Below are 9,183 nucleotides of genomic sequence, written 5' to 3'. Positions count from 1 at the left end.
TATATATATATATATATATATATATATATATATTATCTATATTTATTTTCAATTCAAGTTTATTGTCAGAAAGGCTTTCAACACAATTTTAACCTTACTTTTTTTAATTAAGCCAGCTAACCAGCCATCAAGCACACTCCCAGGTATGCACTTACTTCCTTTGTGATGTTTGCTATCCCTGATATAATAATAAGATATATCTTAATAATAAAATTACCCTGAAAAATAATTAAGAAAAATGAAACTGAGAATTGAGTAGAAAAGTTGCACTCATACCTATATGGAACATGACTTGAGTGCTCAACTAGCACATTAATCACTCTTCCAAGTGTAAGCAAACTTCATTTGTCCAAAAATTGAATTGCATGCTATTTTTTGTAAAAAAGATATACAAATAGCTAGTCTTGTGTGTGTGTGTGGAGTATGGAAGTTGAATTGACTTTATATCATAAAGAGATTTAAAATGAGTTGAATTTGATTAATTCAAAGTGTGCATTTATATACATGGAATTATCTGAAACATGTTGATTGAGAATGATAAGTTTTTTTTAAAGGAAAAATAAATATTATTAGATTATAAGGCCTAAATTAAAAGCGATATGTGCCCTCATTGCATTAAAGTATAATTTGTTTACATTCATATCCCCGTTACCAGTAGTAGCTAATTTGGCCAAATTAAACCTCTACCACCAACTTCAAGTAAAGCTTCATCTAGTTTTGTTTAATTTTAATTAATACCTATACCACCAAGTCAAGTATACAACAACATGTCTGCATTCCAATTTGTTGTCATGCTTACACATACTTGTTGTACATTTGTTGTCATGGTTACACATACTTGCTACTAGTATAACCACATGTATACCCAAGCTTCCCACCATCCATGCAGCATTCAACTTTAAAAATACATAGCTTCACATAGATGCAACACATAAATAACATTGAGATTTGAGACCAAAGAGTCAAACTGCAAATATCACAAGACTACTTGCTGTAATTCTCCAAAACCTCACATGCGACTAAATCAACAAACTCTAATCTCACACCTCACAATTTATGCGAATCGGGATTGAAAATGATAAGTTTGATATCCATTAATCTTAACATTATATATCTTTTTAACATAAGCTACATTTTTTTTACTGTTCTAATTAACAACTAAATATTTTTTGTGAACTCAGACTATCCACGATTAAAGCGATAGATTAATCTCTTAAAATATTAAAATCTTTTTAAGGAATTGATTTTTTTCAATAAATTTTCTTCTATACACAAGTAGACCTCATGCTTAAGGGGTATGATTATACTCCAAATAACTAAAACAACAGTTTCACCAAATATATACTAATGAATTTAAAACTAGGATAGCTCACATAATCTCAACAATTTGGTTAATTTGCTATCCCTGATATAATAATAAGATATATCTTAATAATAAAATCACTCCGGAAAATAATTAAGAAAAATGAAATTGAGAATTGAATAGAAATGTTGCAGTTACTCATACCTATATGGAACATGACCAGAGTGCTCAACTAGCACATTAATCACACGTCCAAGTGTAAGCAAGCTTTTATTTATCTCCCCAGCCTCTCGTGCTCTACCATGCAAGTATTTTCTTCTTCTTAGTGAAGCTATAAAGCTATGATTTTTTTTCCAAACAAATGCCATAGAACTAGGCAGAGATAATGCCAGCAGTGAAATGTGAAGGGATTAACACAAATTTATGACATTATCAATATTCTTACAGCCCGACCACAATAACTTATTGGCCATGATTGAAGTATTGCCATAATAAGTAGGTTTTCACATTATTCCAAATTTTACCATTTAAATGCATGTGCCAACTTAAATCTAATGATTTGTACCTCGCACCAGAACGTGAAATATTCTTAGACCTTGTGAGGTCCACAAGATTTAGCTTCCTATATTTAATCATTTCCTCACCCTCTGGTGTGAATTCCTTAATATGAATTGTGATAGAAAATATGGAGTGAGAATGGTTGCTTTGTTTGTTAAGAAGAGTCTTAGTTGTACGCCTCTTTGCAGAACCTTTTTTCTAATATCTTGTAAATTTCATTTGCAGTGCAAACAATCTCTTCTTCCAAGCCCCTGGCAAAAACACCCCCTTCTCATCCTCCATTAAAGCAATAGGTTTCCTATACGTATCAACTTTAAATTTCAAAGTCTCCTCAGGGGCCAAAAGATTTGTTATTTCCTCATCGTAAAGCTCTAGAAATGTTACTTTCATGTTATAGTTAGCATTCTGAGCTTCCAATATATCAAAAATCTGTTTCACTGCTCTTGGGATGACACTAGCATTACTTGAAAATTTGGCATTCTACAGAATCAAGTAGCAAAGTAAGAAATAGATTTCAAATTTTCAATACAAAGCAATGAGAAAATATCATGAAGACTTCAGTTAGGTAACATGAATAGCCTTCTTTCTTGCAACTCCTTCCATTGTGTATGTCTTCCCTGTCCCGGTCTGTCCATATGCAAAAATAGTGCAATTATAGCCCTCAAGCCTTTCATATACAATTAGAGACATTGCTTTATCATACAGTTCTTTCGGTTAAGAGTTAGGACCAAACACCTACTCCAAAACAAACCAAAATCAGTGTAATCACATAGGACAATTTTATTCCAATAACAAGGAAAAAACATGTGAGGCCTTCCTTATCAATATCACGATTACGATTGATAAGAGAGTAGGTAGTACATAATAATGTCATAATAATTAAAGAAATATATTCAAAATTTAGTTGGCGACTCTAGCCTCGCTCGTCCTTCGCTTCTTGGATGAACTCTCTATCGAAGAAGAAGCACTGTTCACTGCGTTGGCGACTGCACTGTCCAAATCATGGTCGTCATCTTCGTTTGTGTTAGGATCGCTGAGTTCAATAACCAAACCCAAAGGGGGCATCGAAACACGCCATTTCTTGGCCTCCTCTCAATGACAATCAAAGTCTCCAACATTTCTTCTTTTATGCAAACATCCAATGGCTGGCGAAAACGAGAGATGAAGATTCAATGGATGTGAGGTGCGAGATTTGGAGAGAGAAACAAAGAGAGAGAGAGTGAAATCGAACCTGGATCTGATTGGAGAGTGAGCTAGCGAGTGCACGAGGAGCGGTTGACGTCGACGATAGTATGGTGGGCTCCAACGAGATGCTGACGGCCAACATGAGCTCTGACGAGATGACATCAACATTGTCCTCGCTGTCATGGCATGTGTCGTTCTTGTTAGAGATGGATAGACAGAGAGGGATACCAGGGTGGTGTGAGAGTGATGAATTTGTGGGTAATGTTACAACACACACTGGACGCAAGAGCGAGAGATTTCTAATTTTAAAAATGCCATAGCCTAGCCTACTAAGATGGTCTTATAAGTAACCATTGTTGTAGAGTTCATTTGAAGACGGGTTTTTAAAATCGTCTTTGTTGGAGAAGCGCTATATTTATGAAAATGCCACTGCCTAGCCTACTAAGATGGTTTTGTCACAATTGTCGTCAAAGGTGCGACGTAAAAAAGCCATTTTTTTAGTAGTACACGTTCTTTTACTTTCATCTCAAAAAGAGAAGAGGGTGAAAGACACAATAAAAAGGGAGTACAATACACAAAATTGTTGGTTGCCAAAATTATCCCTCAAGCCCCTCAGAAACTCTTGCTGGAACTTTCAAATTTGGGTATCATGTCACATATAATGAGTTAAACAAATACCATAGTCCTTTATGTCTCAGTTTACAATCAAATTGCTTTCTGGTGGCCTTTGTTAAGGTATATAATTGGTTATGTAAATTGCAGAATCAATTATGTGTCTTTAATTTGTAATAAAATAAAATAAAATATGATCTCACATAGTTGCATAAATGTGCTTTTTTGTTGCCATAAAATTGACATTTGCTTAATCTCCCTTTTAAGTTTTTTCTTCTTCTCATTATTACCTAACGACTTTAATTCAAATCTTTCAGCTATTTTATACTATATATTTTTCCTTTCAATCAAATAACCTTACCTTTCACTTTCTTTCAACTCTTTTTCACCCCTTTTCATTTGTTTTCATTCCTCACATCTTCATTCATTTTCACCCCTCTCTATCAAACATACCCTTAGACTTACAATGTATTTGGTTTAAAGGGATGAAACATAGCCAAAAGTGATTTAAGTTGAAAAGAGCTGAAATTGGTTGGGTAAGAATGTTTGGTGCACTACTAAAAAAATGAGTTTTAACATCGTTCTATTAAAATCGGTTATTTGAAAATCGATGTCGTTAAGCACTTACAACATTGGTTTTCAAATAACTGATGTTAAAACTAAATTCAGTGTAATTTTAACATTGGTTACTTGAAAACCGATGTTGTAAGTGCTTAACAACATCGGTTATTTGAAAACGGATGTTGTAATTTCCTAACAACATCGATTATTTGAAAACCGATGTTAAAATAACACTGAATTTAGTTTTAACATTGGTTATTTAAAAACCGATGTTATAAGTGCTTAACGACATCAGTTTTCAAATAACCGATGTTAATATAAACTCTTTTTTTTAATTATTTATATATTTTTAAAAAAAATCATATATTGAGTTATTAATTATATTTTAATTAAAAATAATATAATAATTAATAAACAATAACAAATTCAAAAGGTAAACATTTAAAAATATTTGAGATTGTATAAATATTTTAACAAGATCATATTGAAATAATTTTTCATTGACTGACCGTATAAATTTTTATTAATTAAACTCTTTTATTTAAAAAATTCACTAAAAATTAGTTAAATTTTTCAATGTAGAGAAAAGCATCATCGGCAGCACAATACCAACGCCAACGGAGTAGATATTTTTATATAGGGTAAAAGGATATATATATATATATATATATATATATTATTTTTGGAATGCACCCGGTTTATTTTTTAGTTTGGGATTTTAGCTTTTTGTTTTTTCGATAGTAAGGAGCTTATGGCCTCTTTTATGTACCAAAAATTTTTTTGTCTACATTTTATTTTGACAATCACAATAATAACAAGTATTATTAATAATATTATATTAAAATTATGTATAATTTAAAAAATCATTTTAAAATATAGTTTAATACTTCTAACTTTAATACCTTTAGTAAGTTTGTTAGTATTTCTTTTAAGTACAACCAATTCATGAAAAGGTCAAAATTATTAATATTTAATTTGTTTCAATTCAAATAAAAAAGTCTAAAGTAATTTTGTATTTTAAATTTTATTCAAATAATTTCTGGATAAAAGAAAATAGTTTTATTATATAAATAATTAAAATAATTAAATTTGAAAAAGAATTTATTTTTAATTAAATGTTTGATATCATTATCCTTTTTTACTGTTAGAAAATTCAAACCTTATTAATTGTATTGAAAAGCTATATATTATTTTCTCGTTGTGGACAAGAAAATATATAAATAAATAAATGCGTTGAAGAAAACCCAAATCGACGCTCCTCTACTTACTCACTCATCAAAGCTATATATTAATTTTCTTCTTCCAAAAAAATGTAAATCAGGTGATGCTGCACTGCTCTGCTCACTCGCTCCATTGTCTATCGATTCCTTCAAATCAGGTGAGTGTTCTTCACTCGCTGCACTATTTTTTTTTTTAATTATTAAGATTGTTGTTTGCAATTTTCCATTAGAGAGGGAGAGTGAGAGTGGTTTCTGTTTGTTTCTCTCAGAGGCCGTGGTTTGTGTTTAGGGTTTCTAATTCTCCCCTCTCCATCCCTCTATTTTTAATTATTGAATTGTAAAATTTTGTTAGTAGATGGGTTAGTTGAATGATGAATTAGTTCAAAGGTCTCCCATAAGTTACAATGAAAAACAAAGAGGTGATAGAGGACAAGAAAAATAGACAAAAAAAAAAAGGTTTCAATGGTTATCTATGTACTATTTCCATTCACATTATATTAGAATTTATTTGCAGGTTATGTTCAAGAGTATGACAGATAGGGACTTTTAATTTGAATGATAGTGTCCACAAATTCATACTATACCTAGTTTAAATATTAATTAGGAATTTATTTGCTCTGAATTTTATAAATAGTATTTCCAAAAATTCAGAGCAAGTTAATTATTTGCTTGATTTTTTTTTTATATTGGTGCATGTCTGCAAATAAAAACGAATAGTGCATTTGAATAGGTCATTAACACTATGTTATTAAAGAGCGGTAATGTAGAATGAGTTACCAGGAGTGAAAGGAAAGTGAAAATATGCAGTAAGTTTTTCAGGATTATGTCAAAGTGCATTATCAACTTCACTCATTCTCTCTTCTTTTCCACAAACTGTTTGTGCACTCTCCCCTGTGATACTGCTTACGAATTAACACAAACATAATGTGCAAAATTTGCATAGTCCTGAATTAACACAAAGAGTACTCTTGATGAGTATATTCTCAATAATCTAAAAATCATACTAATGACACGTGGAAGTGTGTGTGAATGAAAAGTATGAGAAAAAAGAGAAAGGACTAACTTTTCCAATAGGTTGATTATTCACCACCACCTATGGCACAAATGAAGGAGGTGGGTCAAGTTGTGAGATTTGATTAATATATGTTTTCCCTAGCTGCATATAAATCCAAATTATACAATCTAAGTAACACTAAATAAACTTATATAGACAAGGATATATCCAAATTATACAAATGTTTTTCGGGTAATTTTATTTTTTCTTAAATATAAAATATATGCATAGTTCTAAGCAATTTTGCAGTTAGGTTTTTGCATCGTGATCACGACATTCGCTGCTGTACACTATTTTGGTCATCACCATAGGTACCAAACTTTTTCATAAATTTTTTATGCTTAATTTTTTTACGATTATTTTTGTCTGTTGATTTATGGCATTAATGTATTTTGCTTTAATTAGATACAAGTTTTGTTCATAAAGAGTGAACCTTAGATTCCCATTTGAGATTGAATAAAATGATTCCTGCGGACAGTTTGCATTAATTATTGTATTGAATCTTGAATTTTCCTTTTGGACAGTTTAGGGAGACTTATATTTTTATGGTACATCCATGCTTTAAGGTTAACATTATTTTGTTTAATTTGATGAAATTTTGGTACAATGCATTTCTAGTTGTTCTCTGAGTGCATACTTGATTATCGGGGAATTAATGTCACCGATTTCATGTTGTGTACTTGGAGACCAATGCTAAATGCTGCCGAAATTTCATCAAATTTAACAAAATATGATAAACCTTGACGCAAGAACATAAAAAGTGTCTTCCTGAATGGAATAGGGCCACACCTTAAATGAAAAAGTGAGATTTCATGCATTGAATGAGTTTTGAAGTATAGCGGAGTTATTATTTAGATGGATCAAAGTTGAATGAATGAAAGTCGCTTGAACCTTGCGTATGAGGAAGGGGTGAAAAAATTCTTACAATTTGTTTAGAAAGAAGTTGACCGGATGAAAACGGGAAGTTTTTTTGTCCATGCATAAATTGTTTGAACGGGAGACGACAAAAAGTCGACGACATATGAGAGCATCTGTTGTGTGATGGAATTAAGAGAAATTATACAACATAGATATGACATGGTGAATTAATAGACATGCAAAGTGGGTCCCAATCTGAACCGTTTGATGTAGAAATGGGAGATCGCTTGGAGGATATGATTCGTGACCTTGGACAAAAGTCTTTTCAGCAAGCACACACTCCTATGCATGATACATTGCAAACTGATTCAAAGAAACCTTTGTATTCGGGTGCAAGAATTTGTTGACACTGTTGTCGGTGGTTTTAAGTCTGGTTAATATCAAAGCCAGATATGGGTGGAGTGACAAAAGCTTTAGTTCATTGCTTCAAGTAGTGCACGACATGCTTCCAGTGGAAAACACATTGCCTAAAAGTTAATATCAAGCGAAGAAAATATTGTGTCCCATGGGTATAGAGTATCAGAAGATTCTTGCTTCCACGAATGACTGCATATTGTATAGACATCAATTTCAAGAAATGTCAAAATGCCCTAGGTGTGGGGTATCATGGTACAAACTCAAGGATGATGAGGAGTGTAGTAGTGATGAAAACTTAAACAAGGGCCCTCCAGTGAAGGTGTTGTGGTATCTTCCAATCATTCCAAAGTTTAAGCGTCTATTTGCTAATGGAGATGACGCAAAAGACCTTACATGGCATGCAAATGGGAGAAACTGCGATTGAATGCTTTGTCATCCGGCTGATTCCTCGCAGTGAAAGAAGATATATTGTTTGTATCCGGATTTCAACAAAAAAGTAAGAAATCTTAGGCTTGGACTAGCCACTGATGGAATAAATCTATATGGCAGTTTAAGCACGCAACACAATTCGTTGCCAGTTTTGCTAGTGATTTACAATTTGCCTCCTTGGTTGTGCATGAAACGAAAATACATGATGTTGTCTATGATGACAACGGGCCCAAGACAGCCAGGAAATGACATCGATGTTTATCTCAATCCCTTGATTAATGACCTGACAAAGTGCTGAGACGAAAGGGTTTTAGTGTTTGATGGGTTTCGAAATGAGACATTTAATTTGCGTGCAATGCTTTTTTGTACCATTAATGAATTTCCAGCATATGGGAATTTGAGTGGTTACAGTGTTAAGGGTCATCGTATATGCCCCATCTGTGAAGAAGACACAAGCTACATACAACTAAAACATGGAAGAAAAACATTGTACACTAGGCATCGGCATTTTCTAAAACCTCATCACCCATACCTATGATTGAAAAAAACATTTAGTGGAAATCAAGAGCATGAAAATGCAACGGTACCATTGACTGGTGATCAGGTCTTCCAATGGGTTCAACACCTGAATACAATATTTGGAAAGATCCAAAAGAATGACAAAAGTAAGACTAGCATATGAAACAAAAGGTCGATTTTGTTTGATCTTTCGTACTGGGCTGATCTAGATGTTAGACATTGCATTGATGTTATGCATGTGGAAAAAAATGTATGTGATAGTGTCACTAGGGACGCTCCTTAACATTAAAGACAAGACGAAAGATGGTTTGAATACTTATCAAGATATAGCTGAGATGGGTATACGAGCGTCGTTACATCCAAGGTATGATGGTAAAAAAATATACTTGCCTCCAGCTTGTCATACTTTGTCCAGAAAGGAGAAGATCAGTTTTTGTGAGTGCCTACGCCGGGTCAAAGTCCTACAA

This window comes from Glycine soja, chromosome 1 (assembly GCF_004193775.1).
Source record: "Glycine soja cultivar W05 chromosome 1, ASM419377v2, whole genome shotgun sequence".
NCBI classification, from domain to species: Eukaryota; Viridiplantae; Streptophyta; class Magnoliopsida; order Fabales; family Fabaceae; genus Glycine; species Glycine soja.
Note: the sequence above shows the minus strand (reverse complement) of the source record.